Here is a 21,749-nt window from a genome sequence, read left to right as displayed (position 1 = left end):
TCCCTTACTGCAGGCTTTTCTAAGCTACTAGTTTTCACTATAGGGTGAGAATCCAGATTTCTCGTTTCCTGGTCCAGCATCTTCTTGGAAACAAAAGCGTCTATTTATTTAGTATTGGACATTTAAATATTGTTACTATTATTTAAATAGTTCAGAAATGACACATAGACAGTAGGTACCTACTTGGTCACACTACACACTTTAGTGGCTGGCTGCCACTAAATACACACAGAGTTTGAATTAGGTTCCACGTACCTCCACTTCCTGGCAAGAGTATGAACCCCACCTTCTCTTTTCATTCCCATCCCCCTCCTCATTCCAAAGGAACCCAAGTAAGAACTCTGCTTACAGCCTTCTAGTGAAGACAGTTAGCATGTCAACCCTGCTCCCCACCGTGCTTATTTCGCTCTCTCTCATTTCAAACCGTAGTCCAGAGGTTCTAGCTCACAAGTGATCTGAATGGGAAGAGAAGTATAAAAGGAGCTGTAAAATGATGAAAGGGCAGACTGCCCAAGGCAAAGGAAGTTTCTCCAGGGAAGTGGTGGAGTTGCCCGCCTTCTCAGGACCTTGGGTGTTTACCTTCTCCATAGTGCCTCTCTCTGGGATAAACTCTCTACTTCTTGCTAAGATCTGCCTTCAAATCATACTGAACCTCTTCTAAAGACTGATCCATGGTCATATGTCAAATGAAGAGTCAAAAATGGTTGAAGAAATTAAGTAGGACACATCAGTCTTTGCTTGGTTTTTCTAAATTTAAATCAGAATTATTTTTGCCTTATATACTTTTTTCACTTAAAGATATTTACAGAATGTTATTTTCACATAAGAAATTGAAGGAAGTTTTCCGTTTAAAAAAAAAAAAAGGGAAAGAAAACTGCCAATTGGCTATTAATAGACTTACTAAACTGAACTTGGCAACTTCTCTGAATCCCCCTAGGGTAGCCAAGCGCATGGTAGGCGCTTAATCACTATTTGGTGAATGGCTGAACACTTACAAAGAATGTTCTGGTCTTATCTCTAATATTCTACCTAATTCTGGGTACTACTGGAAACACAAGCCTAGACACACCCCATGAGGTAGAATCAAACACTCTCTCCCTAATAAAGTAGCAGAATACATATACAAGGTTTAGAATTTTTGAAAATATTTATTTCAAAAAGTGGTTTCAATCATTGAATGACCTTTGGATTTGAAAGTTACCATGAAAATATAATATCTATGTTCTGAGTGTCTGTCCCGATAATGCAACAATTTAAAACTAAATTTCCAAAGGATATTTTCAGAAGAACAAAATTTCTATAAAGCTCAAACTTTACTAGAACTTTTTTCCTTTGAATTTTAAAAGAAAATTTTATTGGTCTTTTTTTCTTCTTGATACCAATAACTGTAAAAACAAATAGTTAACAAATAGCATAACATTGCAATCATGGCTAAATTGACCTAGATCAAAACAACACAAGCCAAAACAAAAACTAAACACTGAATCAAACACAAGCAAATGGCAGGATTCCCAGAAGGTCACTAAACTTGGACTTGAGAAAACTGTCAACGTTTCCTGAAATTTTCAAAGATATCTCTAAGTTTTTTAATTCGTAAAAACCAAAATGCCAAAGAAACAACAAAGAGAAAAAACTAAAGTGAATCCTTAGAAAAGACAAACCTAGTAGGAAAATATATCCCTTTCACAACTGACAGCTATAAATTTATTTTCTTGGCATGGTGGACATAATGTTTTCAGTGGTTCTTCAGTAAGGAAATCTTTTGAATAGGTAACTCTGAAAGCAAACTGAGTTAAGCAGGACTGGGAGATCTGTAGCATTCCAATAGTAATCTATCTCGGATTATGTGCCTCTGTCACATTATCTGATTTTCCAGAAGGCAAGGTGGTTGAATGAAAAATGTACTGAGTAGAACACAGGAAGCCTGATTTGTTATCCATTGCTACAACTAACATAAGCCTTTAGCCAAGAATGATGCCTCCAAGCCTCTGTCTCCTCATTTATATTAGATCAGTTATAATATCCATTAGCACTCTAAAAATTCTATGAGTACATGGGAATCCCACAGATAAAAATGTGTAATGTTACAGGGCCTCTCTTTATAAAGGACATGATTACTTTACTCCTTTTCACAATAAATTAACCAAACTGGTTATTTTTTGAATCAGCTTGGGTATCAACATTCTAAAGAACTGTACTGGGTGCCTGAGTGGCTCGGTTGTTAAGCGCCTGCCTTCAGCTCAGGTCATGGTCCCAGGGACCTCGGATCAAGTCCCACATCTTGCTTCTTGCTCCTTGCTCAGCGGGGAGTCTGCTTCTCCCTCTACCCCTCGCCCTCCCATTCTCTCGCTCTCACTCTTTCTTTCTCTCAGATAGATAAATAGATAGATAGATAAAAAAATAAATAAATAACTGTGCTCAGGTGATACTGATGTTCAGTCAAGTTTGGGAACCAGTGGGTTAAAGCAGTGATTCTCAAAGTGTCGTCTCTGGCCAAGAGCAGCAGCATCTGGGGACTTTTAGAAATGGTATTCAAAATGTTGTATTATTTTCTGAGAAACTTGAAGTACTTCACTCATTCTGAAACAAATTTTCCCACTATCTAAAACAGAAAAACCATCAAATGAACATAACCTAAATTGCTATTTTTTTTTAGCATTCAATTTTTAAAGGTGAAAACAGAAAAGAGAGCTTCAGCTTAAACCATTAAGTTCAAAGTAAAATGAAGAGCAAATTCTTATTAAGCACTTACTATGAGTCAGGCACTGTTAAAAGAACCTTATATATGTTAACACATTTACTCCATATAACAACCTGCTGAGGTAGGTAGTTTCCCCAATTTTACTAATGAAGAAACAAGCAAAAACACATATGCAACTTGTCCAAGTTCAAATAACTAAAAAGTGGCAGAGTCAGATACAAGGCTAGGCAGTCTGGCTGAAGAGTGTCCTCAACCATAAGATGAAGAAAGTTGGGGAACTTGGTTTCCATGGCTGACCCTCTTTGCTTGAGACTCGACCACATGCCAAAAATAAACATTTCTACTTTGTTTCTCTCAAGAATGATAATGAATCTAGCTAAGGAATTATTATTGCATGCTAAGAAATATAATCCAAAGACAATGAATACAAAATAAAAACATGTATCCATTTCCACTGATGTGTTTTACTCACAAGACTTCCAAGATTGGCCTTAATAGTAAAACCATCCACTTTGGAACAAAATAGGGCCCTCAAAACGAACTAAATGAATGCCAGGTAACGCTCATCAAAACCTTTCTAAGTGAACCAGGTTATGTAAATCAAGTGCAATTAAGCCAGCTTCTCTAAGATTATCTCTGCTCCGGTCCTTATGCGTATAAGTGGAGAATCATAAAATCACTGTGGAGCATTGCAGTATTGATCATTCCTAATTGGCTACTTACTGCAACAGTGCTGTCACATCCTGTCACTGTGAATGCGACATCGCGGACTCTCTTAGCTCTTCAGATAAATTATCCAGAACACACGATTTGATTACTGAGAGTTTGAATTTGCTTCCACATGTCTTCATTTTTCCCATCAAGAGATGTACCTCTGATCTTTCCTTTTCATCCCCACAGCTACTCTTCATTTCATACATAGTGAGTTAAACAGAAAACCCTAGTCACATTAAATTCTAATTATATTCAATTTAATAACATTCACTTGTAATGTCAAAAGTATCCTAATAATGACTGGTTGTCTGAATGAAGGAGTTACTAAGATGCTTATATGCTGGAACCTGTATTACATTCAGTCTCCAGCAAGTAACAGAAGATTAGTAATAGGCAGGTATAACCTCTTGAATTCAAAGATGCAAGATGAGTTATAAAAAGGTGCTTTAAGCTAGAAATATAATATTCAACTTATCACTGAAATCAAAGGATAATCAAGACTAATTTCAAAGTACAGAATAATTTGGCATCCTTTTTGAAATTGATACCATATTTTTTTCACCAGAACTATTTGGTCCTAAGAAGATCATCCAGATCAGTTCCAATCAAACAACATGCAAAGAATTGCTTTTTGTGTATGTGGTTTGAAGCATTTTGAAACTATTGCAGTTAAAGAGAAAAAATTCTTAAATTACCTCACCTACCCTTTTTGCCAGTTTAGGCCTGTCCTTGCTCTGTGTCCTCATTTTGCTTTCTCTTATATTCTCTTGAGCAAACCTTCATGTAGCTGGATAAGGTTTCATTCTATGCTTACTCTCAAGAACCTAAGAAATACCAGATGGTTCTTCTCAAGTGGCTCTCTTGGATGCCACAGCATGCCACTTTTAGATGCTCTCCTACCATCTGAATTTTCTAAGGACTGATAGTATGAAGACCCAGATTTTAAGACTATTTAAATGTGAATGTTAACTGATTATAAAATCCACCAGGTAGTGAATGAAATCCTTCATCACAGTGAATAAAGACCAGATGATTTGAAGCTAATCAAGTAAAAAAATAAAATTCTAGAAAGTTCCATATAAAACATGCAATAAAATTATGAAGAGAAGTTGAAAATATTCCTATGTTCACATTCTGGTAAAAAGCAAAAACTGTAAATTCTAAGAGTTAGATTAGCATGTAAATACAAAATCTGGCCATGTTATCAACATATTTTTCATTTCAAGGTGTTTGGGGATTAGGGTTTTTTATTCCTAGTGCGAGTGTGGTGTGTGTGTATTTCAAGCTAGTGAATATTTAATTTACTATTTTAAACACTTTAGAAGCATTATTTCACTTACCTCTGACAACAGTGTGAGAATTATAAGGATGCACTGTATTACCACAGTCCCCATTCTACAGATGGGGAAAGTGAGGCTCAGAGAAGTTATGCAACCCTCCCAGAGCACAGGAAAGCAGAAGAGCATATTTTGAACCAGAGTCTTAAGCCTCAAAGGCTCCTGTTCCTTACCACTACCTGTATTTTCCCCAGTTCTCTAAACACAAGCTTAGTACCTGTCCCTCAGCAAGTCTATATATCGCAATCACAAACTGGCACAGAAAATACCAGTTTGGAAAATAAATATTCCCTGTACAGAAAGTCTTGCTATGGTTAGCACTGTGTTCACGCACACATGTGCTGGGACTAGAGTCATGCCTATTCTAGCTTTTTATTCAACGTCAGATTTTCTAATCCATTTAAGCCTATTTGCAAAGTAATTCTATTTCTGTACTCATGACTTAGAAACAGCTGGAATTTTTTTGAGCCAAAATTTTGAAATCTCAGATCTCTATTAAAAGAAAAAAAAAAAAAAGGAGCCACTTCAGATAATCCAGAGACCTGCAATGCTGAATTCCCTTTCACTCTGGAGAATTGGCATGAATCCCTTCAAGCTCCAACTGCTTTAAAAAAAAAAAAAAAAAAAAAAGTCCTCTAAAGTACACTGATGACAGGGATGATCTGGAATCAACTCATTGGGAGCCAAAGATTCATGTTATTACAGCTAGAAGACTCCTATGTACATTTTTTCTTTGGCTTCATTTCAACTCTAAAAAAATAAAATTCCTATTCTCTCCTAAAGTATGCAGATTCTACTATGTAAAAATTGCTCAAGATGATAACTAAGTCTCTACCCTTTACGGGATCCTCCAAAGTTCCCAGTGGGTATTTTTTTGATATGGGTAAAACCCTACTGATGCATACCTAGGATTTTCTGAAGTGTTCCTTTTCCTCCTCCCCCTGTGGAGGGGCATTTGCAGGTGCTTGCCCTGACCTTAACTGAGATCCAACCCAATGGTTCTCAAAAGTGAGTAAACGCTAGCATCACCTGGAGGGCTCGTGAAAGCACAGATAACTAAGCCTTACTCCCAGAGTTTGAGCCTGGGCCCTAGATTGCCCCCAAAAGCTCCCAGGTGATGCTTATACTGCTGGCCAGAGATGACACTCTAAGAAACAGTGCTTTAACTCCCTGGTTCCCAAACTATTCCGCATAGAAATCACCCGAAGAAGAGCTGTTTTTAAATGTGGATGCCTCCCAGTCCCACTCCTACAGATTCTGATTTAATTGGCCTGGGGTTCTGCTGAAGCACCAAGTTTTTTAAAGTTCCCCCAAGCTCCGGTACTGTGCAGCACCCTTAAAGAAACTTCTGGGCCGCACACACCGTCCACCGCCCTGTGCGCTCGCCCACGCTCCCGGCGCGCCACGTGTGGACGCCACCGCCCCTTCCAAGGGGACGATGGGCTCTGGGGCGTACATCCCCGCACAATAAGCATTCCCGGAGCCAAAGACCCCGAGGCAGAAATCAGCACGCAGCGAACCTCTCATGATTCATTAACACTCAGTAACTTTGTAGGACAAACCCTGACATCCCAGCCTCCAGCCTGGGTGCCGGGCTGATCTCTCGGTTCACCAAGGGCTTCCCCGCGGGGAGAAACTGTACCCTCAGGACAACCAAAATGTCAAACTGCTGCCCTGGGACAGCCAGCCCTAAGCCCCCTGTTTGTCATTCTGGCAGGATGAGGGGAGAATGACAGCGTCATTCCCCGCTGTCACCTTACCTGACGCGGCGTCTGGGGTCAGGGTGGCTGTCGCAGCCAGCAGCGTGTTGCACCAGGGCTTCGGGGGACGTCCCAGGAAGGGACCAGCCCCTACCTGGGCAAAATCTGGGCTGAAGTGGGGTTTGCTGCCCTCCGCCCCGAGCCCCGTCGCCCCGTCGCCCCGTCTGCCCGCAGCGGCCAGTGCCGAGCGCCGGCGGCTCTGAAGCTCTCTCTCGGCCCCCTGGAGGCGGAGCCCGGGAGATAAGGTTCGCACTCCCCACCCGCCCCCTTTCCGGTGGGCAAGGCCAGAGGGTGGGTTTTGGATCGCAATCTCCAAGTGCGAACTGCTAATTAACCCTGGTGGAAACACGCTCAGTTCAAATCCTGCCAGGACCAGCGAGGGCTTGACTGGAGAGGCGGACTGAGGAACTCCCCGGGAAGCGGTGAAGATAAAGGCGACGCCGAGGGTGAAAGGGCGAGCACCAAGGGAAGCGAGGACCTGGGCGGGGGCCGTCGCGGCACTGATCAGAGGTGCCTGCCTGCCCTGGCCCGTGAGAACGGCCCCCAGGGGGCGCCAGGGTCAGTCACCCTGGTCTGCCCAGTAGCTGACTGTTGTACCTGCCTTTGACCTAAGGTAATAGCTGCCAGAAAACCTGAGAGTTCACTCTCAAATAGGTAGGCAGTTTATTTTTGAGGACCTAGAAGTTACAGGAAGTTCTGGAATAAGGCGACTGCCTTTATGACAATAAAGGAATGCTCTATTACTCACAGAGCGCCAGAAAGTACTTTAACTTTCTTGTGCTTAGAACTCCCATGTTCCTGAACCCCCTTAGGCCCCTCACCTGTCACTCTCCCCACTTCTCACTCTGCTTTACTCCCCCCTCCCCCACCGTATGGCCTGCTTGCCCTTCCTTATATACACCAGTGTGTTCTCTCCCTACTTCATCTACCTCCAAAGCTCTATCCCACACCTTATCATAGTTGCCTACTTCTCTTCATTCAGGTCTCAAATGCCCCTTCCAGGGAGTCCTTCCTGCACCCTCCATCCAAATGGAACTCCCACAGCCATTCACATCCCCTAACCCCACTTCATTTTCAACAGATTACCTATTACTCTTTGAAATTGTATTATTTGTTCTTTTACTTTGCATTCATCTCAAGAGAAGCTCCACGAGGACAGAGAATTGGTCTCATGCCTTCTGCATCTAGAACAATACCTGGGACATAGTAGGTGCTCAATAAATATGGGCTGAGTGAACATGTGACTCAATTTCCCCCCAGGGAGAACCTTCATAGAGAAATACCTTCCTTTCTTCCTTCAATAACTGAATTCTACTAAGTTCAGGTCAGATACAAACATCTTGGGATGATTATCATTTTCTGCATTTCCTCATTCATTTATACATTCATGTTATAGTCCATTAGTATACAGATATGTTTCTTCTTGGGTCATATCAATGAAAATATGACCACAACTTCCCAATATTGAGACATAGATAGCAGCCATATATTTACAGTAATTTTCTGGGAAGAGGTTCCATGACTTTTTAGATTCTCAAAGCATGACACTCTGCTTTTCATGTATTAAAAGGTTAAAAAGGCTCTCATGTGTTCCCATGTCTACATTTCCAACCCAGGTCTCTTTCTCTAAATTTTAGCCGGTATCCCAAGTGTCCACTGGACATCTTCACTTGTATGAATTACAAGCATTTCAAATAAAATGTGGTCAAGCCTGAGTTTATTATTTTTCTGTTCCCCTCTTAAAAAGCCTGTTCCTTCCCTCTGCATTCCCTGCCTTTCTCAAAGTCACCACCATTCAACCAATTGCTCAAGAGGAGACTTTGCCTCACTCTTCACTCTAAAGCAAATATGACCCTCTCCTGATTAAAACACTAACATGGTTTTCCATTGCTCTTTTTTTTAAAGACCTTCTTTTTTTTTTTTAAAGGTTTTATTTATTGCCCCCGCCCTCCCAGTCCAATCTCCGATCTGTTTAGTAAGAAGGTGCTGTTCCGAAAAGAAGGAAAAGGGGGTAGCACAGATAAACTCGGCCCTGGACGTAGGAAGCGCCTGTGTCTGGCCGAGCCGGTGTGAGACGAAGAGACAATCCTTCCCTGCCGCCTGGATAATCAAGAGTTTTGGCCGGACCTTTGAGCACACACTGAGAGAGTGAGGAGCCAGACGAAAAGCACAGACTATGGTGCTGAAACAGATTAATAAGGGGCTTAGTGATTTGGCCCGTGATTCCAGCACAATGTTCTGCAGGTCCAGTTGGGGATGATATGTTTCATTGGCAAGCCACAATTATGGGACCTAATGACAGCCCATATCAAGGTGGTGTATTCTTTTTGACAATTCATTTTCCTACAGACTACCCCTTCAAACCACCTAAGGTTGCATTTACAACAAGAATTATCATCCAAATATTAACAGTAATGGCAGCATTTGTCTCGATATTCTAAGATCACAGTGGTCTCCTGCTTTAACTATTTCTAAAGTTCTTTTATCCATTTGTTCACTGCTATGTGATCCAAACCCAGATGACCCCCTTGTGCCAGAGATTGCATGGATCTATAAAACAGACAGAGATAAGTACAACAGAATGTCTCGGGAATGGACTCAGAAGTATGTCATGTGATGCTACCTTAAAGTCAGAATAACCTGCATTATAGCTGGAATAAAGTTTAAATTACTGTTTAAAAAAAAGGTTTTATTTATTTATTTTGACAGAGAGAGAGAGAGACAGCAAAAGAGGGAACACAAGCAACGGGAGTGGGAGAGGAAGAAGCAGGCTTCCCGCCGAGCAGGGAGCCCAATGCAGGGCTCAATCCCAGGACCCTGGGATCATGACCTGAGCCGAAGGCAGACGCTTAACGACTGAGCCACCCAGGCACCCCGGTTTGCCATTGCTCTTAAAATAAGATCTGAAATCCTTAAAATGTCTCCAAGACTTCTTCTCCACTCTCAGGATTTGCCACTTCCTCCTCACCTCCTCCCCCTCCCTTATCCTCTAAATCCTAGTCATACCTCAACTTCAGCTGCCTCAAACCCTCCATGCACAGACTTCTTCTGACCTACAAAAACTCAGACTTAATTCATTTGTGTCATTTTAAGCTGCTAAGTTTTGGAGAACTTGTTATGCAACAATAAAAGACTAACGCAGTGACTATAAGCCCAGATAGTCTAGCAAAGTCTGAATTCCCTGGGCTATCTTCTCTAACATATTTTTAATACCTAATTAATATTATTTAATTATTGTATTCCTCAATAAATAATTTATTAATTATTTAATTTTTATTTATTCAATATTTATTAAATATTTTGTCTATTTAAGACTTTTTTTTAAGATTTTATTTATTTATTTGACAGAGAGAGACACAGCAAGAGAGGGAACACAAGCAGGGGGAGTGGGAGAGGGAGAAGCAGGCTTCCCACGGAGCAGGGAGCCCCATGTGGGGCTCTGTCCCAGGACCCTGGGATCATGACCTGAGCCGAAGGCAGACGCTTAATGACTGAGCCACCCAGGCGCCCCTGTCTATTTAAGACTTGCACATAAACATTTAAATTTAAAAATTAGAAAAGAGAATATGCTTACCAAGTAAAATTTCCCAATTTTTGTTTTAGAACATTATTGTACCCAAATCTTCCTCCTCAGTAATAGAGATCTAAATCATAGACCCCAATATCAGAGCAGAGGAGACCAAAAGAATCCTTCATTTCCTCTAGAATCCCTTTTGTCTCATCTCAGCCCCATCCAAACCCAGGCTATGGATATAGAAGGAGCTGTGTTACAAAAGGATTGCCTATAATTGATATATTGCTCTCTTAGAAATGCCTTTTGTCCTGACTCTTCAGGGTTTCCTCCCACTCAAGGTAATAATTCTTCCTGATCTTCAGGAGAATAAGTCTATATTATTGCTATATTATTGCATTTTAAGTCTCAGTTTCTCAACAACCAATCTACTACAGCTGAGCCACACAGCTACAACTAAAAGTCAGTATCATTGGGAAGTAAATGTCATATCTGTATTCCTCACCATTATATTTCCATGTGAGCAATAAACAAATATTTATTGAATGAACAAATTTGCTAATGTGACAAGACCAAGGGAGAATAGTCTTAGTGTATATATACTGAATGCACTGATGCTGTTCCAGGCATTAGGCTAGACTTTGGGGACAAAGCTGTGAACAAACAAGCCCCTGTCCTCCCTCACAAATAGCTAAAATTACCCTCAAATAATGCACCATTTACAAAGGCAGGCAGTTCTCAAATGCTCTCTCTAGGACTGCAGGCAGGATCATCCCAAGCCAATCTTATTATGTCCTTCCTCACCCTTTAAATCAAGGGTATATGTGAAGGGAGTGAGAAGTTTCAAAAGTACAATAGGCAACCTGGGAAAGGAAAGGGTCCATTACCTACCTGATGGTCTTGGGGCTGCAAATCACAGAAACCAACTCTGGATGAGTTCAACAACAAAGGGATGAATTAGAAAGATACTGGCCATAAAAATGATAGGAAGGCTGGAGAACCAGGCTTAGAGAAAGACAGATTGGGTAGGGCCACAGTCTGTGTAGCAATCACTGCTCAATAGTCTTGTAAAGGCAACACAGCTTGAGACAATAGACTGCATCTGTTTTTCCTGCCCTTGCAGCACTCTGCCCAAGACCCAAAGTCCAGAGAGAGAGTCCAATTAGCCTGCCTTGGGTTACATGCCCACTCCCTTAGCTAGAGGCCTGACAGACTCAAAGCCAGTGGTGGGGAAACATCTAACCCTAGTACACCAGCTGACAACAAGGAATTAGGTATTATCTGATCAATCTAACCATAAAATCAGCTCTGCCCCAATAGCACTCTTTCAAATACAGAGTGGACTTATGTAGTTCCCAAAGTTATGAGGAAATTGCTTGACTAGGTGGCCAACCTTGAAGCAGTTCCCATGTGAGGAATATCCAGGGTGCTGACTGGAGAGGCTTGGGTCACATGCTCCATCCATGGAGCCAGTAGCAGAGCCCCACCCAGAGCCCACAGACTGGGCTCTGAAGAAGGGGAATGGCATTTCTTAAGATAGAATCAGAGCTCTGTTAACTAAAAAAGAGGAAACAAACCTGAGAGAAGGGGATATTAAAAAGCAACAAATGTTCACTATTTATACCTTTTGCTGACCAGCCTCCAAATACATTTTTTTCCCCAAGTGAAGACAGCCCAAACCTCATCAGATTTCTACATTCATTGCCAAATCCAAGATGTGCATTTTTTCTTGGTCAGGTTTAGATGGGCCAGCATCTATGACTAAATGATCAAATTAACCATTATCAATACTAGAGAGAGAACAAGTAACTACAGTAACTACCATTTGGTAAAGGAGAGAAAAAATATATCTCATCCCACCACCATTGTCACTATATCCTGCAAAACAGAAATAACAAAGACTGTTCCATGGAAGAGAAGTGAGTATCCTGGTCAGCCCGCTGGTAGCCCCTAATTCTGCCCTCTAGGAGGATCTCCTTTGACCACTGATCATAGGACATTATTGTCAAGGTTGAGGTCTACCTGAGAAGACAACTTCCTTTAAACTCTAGGAGGCTTCTGGTCAATTCCAGAGACTAGAAACTAAAGGTCAGTAACTTGACTAGTCATGTCCTTGAATCTACTGAGGATTCTGGTTTCTAGGCAGTAGCTTCAGTGTTCTGATCATCTCCCTAGCCTCCGCCTAAAGCAATTATAAACAGGGACGTGGGATGGAGAGACTTGCCCATTCTGACCTTTGACCCCAAACTATAGCCCAACTGCATTTTTGCAGTAAATGCCATTATCCCCTCTGACAATCAGAAACTTCATAACAAGAAGTACATGCAAGGTCCTGGAGAGCCAGCTTCTTATTTCCTTCTGTGGTTCCTACCTTCCTCCTATTGATCATACTAGCTTTATCACTAGGCAGAGAACTTGGCTTTTCCAACTATCCAAGGCTCCAGAGCACCAGAGTACCAGGCTTTATGCCATTTCATTTTGCAGGCTGCAATCAGTGTCTGGAAACAGAAACTGTTTCCATTCTACACGGAAAATGAATCCTTTGGAAATACATGAGTAGCTGACAGAAGTGCTGGAAACCTACATTTGGAAAAAGAAGAACCAGATAAAGCTGCAGAGATAACAGGAACTATTTAGCATTTTTAAAGGGATACCACCAGTGGTAGAAATGAACTGCTTTTTTTTTTTTTTTCCCATTCATTAATCTACTCAATGTATAAGGATAGTGAGTTTCACTGGCCTAGCTTGGGTCACCAACCAATGTCTTAGATTAGGAGAGAACAAGGCATCTAATTGTACTGGCCTACTAAAACACATTTGATAAAACCTTTAAGCCTGAATTCAAGAAGCCTGAAGAAGAAGAAATCAGCAAAGGAAAGCAGGATGCTGGTACCATAAAAAAGAAGGAATGAGTGCTGGGTGCAACAAAATAAAACAGCTAGTACAGAGAAGGGAAAATCATGCCATTTCCTTAGGACTTCTTCAGAACCAACTATAGAGGCTACTTCCTGTTCTCTTCAACACCTACTTTCTTGGATTATAGACACACTTCCAGTATGATGGCTAAATCCAAAGGGCTAATATACACTAATTGTATTCTATCTAAGAAGATATGGTGTATAATAGCCGTACTGTGGAAATAATTGGAAAATACTTCACAGCCCAGAGGTCCATGATTTTTCAGTAGTGATTCTAATAGTCCCTGGTTTTGGCTTCAGTGATAACATCACTGGACCACTCAATCCACGGAAAGAATTATCCACACGGATTGGTTTAGGATGGACAAATGACCAAAATTAGGCCAGTTAGAGATCTTTCTGGAACTTTGGAAGGGAGGGAAAGAGGAGTTTTTGTTGTGGTTGTTGTTTTTTCTTGGATTTTGAACCCTAGAGACCATGTAAGCCTAAATCTTCCTAGAAGAATCTGACTGAAAATGAAGCCAACATAGAGAATGGCAAAACTACAGGAAAACAGAGAACAATCAACAGACATCAGTTGAATATCTACATCCAGCCATCACTGAAACTAGGCCTTCTTCTGGATGTTTTTCCCTTGAGTAAATAAATCCCCTTTCTGTTTAAGCTAATTTGAATTGGGTTCTGTTGCTTGTAATGAGAAGAGCCCTAAACTGAACACCCAAAAGCAATTTCAAAGCTGGAAGAATCTTAAGAAAATAGAATGTCAATATAAAATCATTCTGGGTCTTATAGGTTGAAATGCTAAATAGCAAATCATTGCTTAATATCAGAGTTTGACATCAATAATGAATACTTTTTATAAGTCCCCTTAAAAGTCCAAAAGCCCAAGACAATGTGACTCATATTCTAATTTGGTGGGATGATCTGCAGTTTTTGAGGGCATGTACTTAGATCCAAATGTGAGACACCCAAATTAGCAGGTAAAGATGCAAAAAAATACAAATATACCCAAAAGTGCAGTCAGAAAGAGTTTAGAGATAATTCTTCCATTTTGTAGTTCCTCTTTTTCTCAGTACCAGAGTCCCAAGTTCTTCTGGCAAAGAAAACATTGAATGAATTCACATTCCCCAAGATTTGGGTCACATTTCTTACATTTTTTCATAGGGCTGAAAGGCAAATTCAACTTTCCTAGCTTTGAACCATAACATAGAAATAAGGAACTACCCTATTTCTAACCATCTGTGGCAATGAGTTCTTGTTAGACTCCTTCCTACAAAAACTCTTCAAAAGATGCTTCATTATGATTGTTACAGTGAAGAGGGAAGAGGCAACTGGCCTTTGTGTTGAAGTCATTTATATACAGGCATCATCAAAGTAAAAGGAAAATAAATTCTTTGTTGGTTAATTCATTTATGATTGAAATGTTGTATCTAAAGTGAAAGCACATATTCAGTACTGGTTTTCCTTTGAGCTACAATTAAAAATTGGAAATAGAGCCCTGTCAACAAGGATTCTCCAAGTCCCTGAATTCTTTATAGACGTGGTTAGTAATGGGCTGGGATAGATAAAAAAAAAAAAGTCCAATCCCCATTGACTTTGAAGTTAACAAATATATATAACAAACAAATTGCTTCAAGTTCCAATGTATCTGTGTGCATGCACACGCATGCATGTAGGGAAGGGGGAGAATGAGAAATATTTGAAGATATCAAAGTTATTTAATATAGTTTTCTAAAAACTGTAACAATCCCAGTTCTTTAACTTTTCTTAAAGGTCATATTTCATTCCTCTGAGAGTTTTCTTAGCACTCCTCTGAGATCGCTTCAAGTGAAGCCTAGATCCCTGGATAATAGTTCATACAGGAAATTATCAGTGATGACCACTTGGAGAAAATATCCCACAGTGTGCTGCTTACATTAAAAAGGAAAGACAATCCTGTATTTTTGGCTTCCCAATTCATGGTAGTAATCTTAGATTTTTTTCTGTCATAATAAGTCATTTATTATCCAAGTTGCATGTTTTCCCCAGGTAAATGATTCAGCACTCATCCCCTTACATTTCAATTCTGTTTAATTCTCAATACTTTGTTTTTATAAGTCACTTTGACCAGATTTAAGAGATACTTCATCATATGTCATATGAAAAATTAGTATGGTGGCTGAAATGATGTCTGTGGTCCCTTTCCAGATCTAAAGTGCTTGAAACTCTGTGACACAGGCAAGCCATAGTTACTAGCACACGTTATAACCTGCATTTTGTTTTCTTACTTCCTACATTCTGTAAATCATAGCTAATCGAATGAAGTGTCCTCTGGGTTCATCACCTTCTTTTTCAATTCTGGGTATAAAATCTTTCTTTCCTAACCTTCTAGATTGATCATTGTGCTTAAAAGGGAGAGTGTGCATGTACTTAGTGTTTTCTACAGATTTTCCCCAGTCTAACTGCACAGAGCCGTGTAAAACTAATCTTTTCTTAAGGATATACGGGCCTCTTTTTATTAGATGCTATCTCTAGAACTTGCCATCATAAATTAGGCCACCTGCCTGCATGACATCTTGTTGTAAGGAAGAGGAAGAGAAATATCTCCCTCACTCTGCCAAGGTTTTTCCCTGGCCAAAAGCATACTCGGGAAGCCTCAGTGAAGCAGCAAAGGGTGGGGATGAATGCCTTGGCTGGCTGCATTCCGACCTTGCAGAGATGCCAAGTTATTCAAAAGAACAGTCCCTCTGCTGTAGCAGAGTCATTTGCTAGAATCTGTGTACAGGAGAGATGTGGCTTTCCCCTCAGCCCTTTTGGGAGCTCACATTTGATAAAGACTTTAAGCCTGAATTCAAGAACCCCACAACATACCTGATTTAAAAAAAAAAAAAAAGTTTTATAGAGAGAATACCAAACTACCTCTCACCACAGCTGGTCTCTGAGAGGAGCGCAAGTACAGGATCATCGCTGTACACTTCTTCCAAATGTGAACAGTGACAATTCTGGGAGGTCTGCTTGGCTCAGCTGAAAGATCCTCACCCAAGGTTTTCTTCCAGTGACTGATGAATTCTAAGGATGTAAGGATTATAGAATCTCTCTATTAATTTTTCTGATTTTTTTCCTAAGGAAAAATTAAGGGACTCTAGAGTATTTTTAGATTTTTTTTTATTTTAGAGAGAGAAAGAGAGAGCACAAGCCGGGGGGTGGAGTGCAAAGAGAGAAAGGGACAAGCAGACTCCGCACTGAGCGTGGAGCCCCACACAGGGCTCAGTCCCACAACTCTGAGATCAAGATCTGAGCTGAGATCAAGAGTTGGAGGCTTAACCGACTGAGCCACACAGGTGCCCCTAGAGTATTTTTAGGAGGGACTTTAACTCATTAAATAGTTGCTGAATAAAAGCATGAAGTTCTCTAGATGCCAAGTAACCTAAGACCAGGCTAAAATTAAAACTAATTCAATGGTCTCATGTCACTTTTCTGCCCCAGTCACTCTCACCCTGCTCTTCCTTAAGGATCTGGAAAGCTTAGTCTGAGGACGACTTACAGGGCTTCAAATCTAGCCCCTTTATTCTGGTGGATAAGGGAACGTGGACAGAGATGGGAAGCAACCATTGTATTTTCCCTTCAGATCCTAATAGAATGAAACTTACTTCCTGCACTTATATAAAATATATGTAAAAAATATATATTTTCCCCTATGTATAGAAAAAAATGAAAAGTTTTAGTGTCAAATTAATCTTTGAAAACTTAACAAGTAAATATTCAGAATCAGACCCAAGACATCACTTCGGTGCAGCGTCAGAAGTAAAGCCTCAAACAGGAAGAGATTCAAAAGTATGTGCTTTGTAACATAAATTAGTTTCATACTTAGGAGGAGCAAAATCTAGACTTAAGATTTTGAAGCCTAAATATCTATTTTCCCCACTCCACTAACCAAATAACATTAAAATGAGTGTTTCGAGGCCCTTTTCAAGGGCAAAGCTCTTTTTAGTCTCACATGGGAGTGAAACCAACAATGCTTCACCATTCACAAGGTAAGTATATTGATCAGTTGATGGAGAAATGAATGTGGCAGGTTCAGTTAGAATTTGTAAAGTCTAAAATCGAACATTCAAAATACAAGTAAAGTCATGTAGATGGGCAAAGAAGCCCTAATCTCAAATTTATACAGAATCAGGTACGAACTCTGATAAATCTTATATTTCCCATATTATAGGGAAGTATTTCCCCATTACATTCTCCTATTTACAATGAGGAGTAGGCACGTTCTATGAGGTCTCACGATGGGATGTGTCAAGAACAGAAGCTATAAGAATCAGGGCCGTATTAAAAGGAAAGATAAAAAATTATGGATCATATGAAACTTACTTCCCCAGCAAATCCTCACTTGATTAACACTCTTTTATTATAAAATATAAAAAAGGTAAGGCAGGGTAGTATAGAGATTATATTGCCAAAAAGAAAATCTCTGTATCTCTTATATGCTTCTGGCAGGAGTGGAACTTAGTTTGAGCTTTCCAGAAAGAAATTTGGCATTATGAATCAGAGGCCTTAAAATATTCATACCCTTTGACACAGTAATTTTGGTTTCAGGAAAATACCCAAATAGAATAATCTGAAAAGTAGGCAAAGATTTATGACCAAAGATACCAGTTAAAACATTATTTATAATGGACAAAAAAATAAACAACAAAAATGCTCCAAAACTGTGGATTGGTTAAATCAGAGGTCAGCAAGCATTTTCTGTAAAAGCCCAAATAGTAAATACTTTAGGCTTTGTAGACCATGCTATCTCCGTCACAACTACTACTCTGCATTGTCGATGTGAAAGCAGCACAGACAATAGTAAGCAATTGGGTGTGGCTGGGTTCCAATAAAACTTTACTAATGGACATTGAAATTTGAATACATATAATTTTCAAATGTCATGAAATATTATTGTTCTGATTCTTTTAAAATATTGAAAAATGTCAAAACCATTCTTAGCTCATGGGTTTTACAAAAACAGGTGACAGGCCAGATTTTCCAACCCCTGGCTTTAATTATAGTATCCTCATCAAAATTTTATGTTCAGTATTTACTATCAGTCCAAATTACACAATTTGGAAAAAAAAATTACACAATTTGGGAGGGAGGGGGAGAGGAAGGAATAAGGGGAAGGGGGGAAACTGGAAGATAATATGCTAAAAGATTCATAGTAGCTATTTCTAGATTGAGACATTATGAGTGATAGGGATGATTTTTCTTTCACTGTTTATTTTGGATTTTCCACAATAAGTATATGTTATTTCATGATTAAAATGATATTTTAAGAACAACTTTTCTGGCTAAAAAGATTCATTTCTTTCTCCTTCTTTAAACATTATTCAGAAATTTTGGACTTTCTGAGATTCTTGACAAAGCTCATATTGATTTTCAACAATAACATTTAAACAGCACGTTTTTGTAAACAGAAGCTCTCAATTCATTTATTTTTAAGGGCATATAATTTTTAAACCTAAGTACTTAGATCTTAGCCTCAAAGTCAGAGTCTGTCTCCCCTACTTTTTCATTCCCCTCCCACCCACATGCACCCTTCAGCTCTCCCCCACTATTTAGCAAGTGCATGCTGCCCCAGCTCCCCATAGTGGTGTGGTAACAACTCCAATCACTTCTCTCTACCTGCATCTCAAATACACCTCCTCTAATCTCAGAGGCTTACCATTTAAAGTCCACATGCATGCACCCCATTCCCTCATCTCTTGCTCACCTGCTATTGGCTGGTGGTCAGTTAACAAGCAACCCATCACCTGCTGGGTCAGTGCTGTGGTATATATACCAGATAATGGCTCACTCTGTAGGACCTCCAAAAATATCTTTGTATTTATTTTAAAAGGGGGGTTGGTATCTTAATATTTTAACTCAATTGAATAATAAGCTGATGGACAAATTTCAGGCATCCCAGCCAGCATTTCCCAAGTGTATTTCACAGACATTTGTCTTGTAAGAGATTGCAGGGGGAAAAATAAGATCTGTGTTCAGATCATTTTGAGAGATGCTGCTTTCCATTTATGAGACTCCTAATTCCTATTAGCATATATGTACTAAAGGCTTTGCAAAGTCCAAAAGCAAAGATAACCCATTTACTTGTTTAATTCATTGTATCCCAAACTTACCTGCGGCTTCCCTCTGTATCACCTCCTCCCTGTCTCTGCACTTTGTTTTAATAGAAATACATAAATATCAAAAACATCCAACAGAAGCAATGTTCCCAAGGAACACTCTTGGGGATTCCCTGACTTGGCCAATGGAAGAGCTGACTGGAAAAGTGGGGGCAGAGAGAATGATGCATTCCAGCATCCCTCAAATCATTCTGCATTGGATGGTGATGGTCTCAGACTCTGAATCTGGCCATTCTGGCCTACGTTCCACCATATTCTCCCAGCACTGCCACCATGTGCATTTCTACTCAGACTTCTGAGTGCCTTCACTGCCCTCCTTCTCCACTTGCTGCTCCTCTCTCTAACAATCTCCCTGACTCCACACCACAGGCGCTATCACTCTAGTGCATTCCCATCATTGCTGAGTGCTCTCTCACCAACTGTGTATTTAAATTTAAATTAAAAGCACCATAGCTTTCCTTGGCCATTGCCAAAAATTAGCATATGTTTTCAGTATCTATGAGACACACACAGCTGCCATTTTTAGAAAATTACATTTCATTTGCAAAAACATATGTATCCAACTGTAATGAGATTAGATGTCCCCACATTTATTTTTCTAAGAATTGAGCACATCCAACATACGATCTTCTCTGAATGCATCTCATTGTTTCTCTTTTGGCAATATCTTTCAAATATCCAATCACCAGGGATAGTTATGCATTAACCTTTAATTCTTTAAAGGTTTTTCTTCGAAAAACGTGTACTTTTTCCAAAAGCAAATTTCTACAGGCAGTCTACAAAGGATACAGAATAGAATATTGCTGCTGGTTGGGACAGCCTTCATGAAACCTATTATTTCGGATTGTAGATACATGCATGCCCCTTATAACCAGAGCTTAAAGAAACATGGCCAGTTCAGCGTTTATTGGTTTCCAAGCCACATTATGGTATTCTGGATTTGATCTGGCCATTTTCAGATAAGTCGCTTTATCAAGGAGGAAAAGCATGACATTCCTTCTCACATTACAATTTGGATTCTAACCCAGCAGGAGCAACACACTGCCACTCCACCACGTACACACGTAGCATGATTCAAATTCAGCAACAGTGTGAAAAGGCAGAGAGTTAGAACCAAATAATAAGTCTGGTTTAACAGGAGAATATTATCCAGAAACCTAGGCTTAAGCTGAATTATTTTTTTATCCTCCCTCAAGAAATGACTCTAAACCCAAGAGAGTGGCTCTTCTGTAACCATGGATTTAACTCAAAAGAAAGTCTCAGGGGGGTGCCTGGGTGGCTCTGTCTGTGAAAGCTTCTGCCTAGGTCCCTGGGATCTGGCCCTGCATCAGGCACTCCACTCAGCAGGCAGTCTGCTTATTCCCCTCTCTCTGCCCCTACCCCCCCCCCACTTTTCCATGCTCTTTCTCTCTCTCTCAAATAAATAAATAAAATAAAATAAAAATGAGGGACACCTGGGTGGCTCAGTCGGTTAAGTGTCTGCCTTTGGCTCAGGTCATGATCCCAGGGTCCCGGAACTGAGTCCCACATCAGGCTCCCTGCTCAGAAGGGAGCCTGCTTCTCCCTCTGCCTGCCACACCCCCACTTGTGCTTAGCCTCTCTCTCTCTCTTTCTGACAAATAAATAAAATCTTTATAAATAAACAAATAAATAAATAAATAAATAAAAATTTAAAAAGAAAAAGAAAGTCTTAGGTAGAAATAGTTCAACTAAAGTTGTGAGATACTGCTAAACATTATTACAGGCAATGCAGAACTTCCAGTGAAGATTTTTTAGAAAGTGGGAATGGAAGATAACTTTCTTCTCAAAGAAGTCTGTTTTTGGAGTACGATTTTGCCTTAAATAATGAAAGCAAGTTTTCATTGTCTAAATGAATTCCTCTATCTTTTGGTGTTCTTGAAATTTCCTTGCCTTATTTTATAAAAAATAAGGAGTTAACCATAATTCCAATACAGGGAACATTTCTCTTCTTGCTAGATGGGATGCTGCCTGATACATGAATCATTTAATAAAGCCAATTAGATCTTCAGGGGAAAAAAACAAAAACAAAAACAAAAACAAACCATAACTCCACCTCTACTACAAATCCAAAGACATTCCAATGGTCTTCCAAAAGCCACAACCTCTCAGACCTCCTCTCTCACCACTCTCCCTCCCACTTACTCTGCTTTTGTCATAATGTCACTCACTTGCATAAACCTAAAAGTGAGTGCCTCCTTCAATTTTGTACCGCAGGCATCTCTCTTGCCTCACCCTAGGCATGGCCCTAATCCAGAAGCTAACATTGTAGTCAGGAAGATTAATCATTGTATTAGTCAGGCTAAACTAAGTTATGCTGCAATAACAAACCAATCCCAAGCTCTGGTGGGCTTAACTCAACAAAGAATTATTTCTTGTTCTCACTACAGGCAGGGCAGTGGGAACTTCTGCTTTGCCTAGGGAATTACTCAGGAAACAGAGTGATGGCAGCTTTATCATGTTGTATCCCATCTATCTAGAACATGTGGTCTCTGATCACTATAGCAGAGGAAGAATGTAGACTTTACCCTGCCTCAGCCCAGGAGTGACTCATGCCACTTCCTGCACATTTCATTATCCAGAACTGCAAGAGGATTGGGAAAGATAGGGAAGAAAGTAGAACACTTGATAAATTTTACTGTCTCTGCCA

At 40.1% G+C, this 21,749-nt stretch overlaps 1 protein-coding gene and 1 pseudogene across 2 annotated transcripts in view; one reads left to right on the top strand and one right to left on the bottom strand.

Moving 5' to 3' along the window:
- The window catches only part of COL21A1 (collagen type XXI alpha 1 chain), a 367,375-nt gene that overhangs the window by 183,564 nt on the left and 162,062 nt on the right, over positions 1–21,749 (bottom strand). The window contains exon 1 of one of the 2 annotated variants that reach the window (XM_027603471.1): positions 6,513–6,897. The exons of the other annotated variant lie outside the window; for it this stretch is intronic. The gene's annotated coding sequence lies outside the window, so the exon portion shown is untranslated. Of the gene's footprint in view, positions 1–6,512; positions 6,898–21,749 lie in introns of those variants that run through there. 2 annotated transcript variants of the gene reach the window in all.
- LOC113927560 lies at positions 8,689–9,129 on the top strand (annotated as a pseudogene).

Source organism: Zalophus californianus, chromosome 7 (genome assembly GCF_009762305.2).
Source record: "Zalophus californianus isolate mZalCal1 chromosome 7, mZalCal1.pri.v2, whole genome shotgun sequence".
Classification (NCBI taxonomy): domain Eukaryota; kingdom Metazoa; phylum Chordata; class Mammalia; order Carnivora; family Otariidae; genus Zalophus; species Zalophus californianus.
Note: the sequence above shows the minus strand (reverse complement) of the source record. Positions and strands in the feature narration are given on the sequence as shown.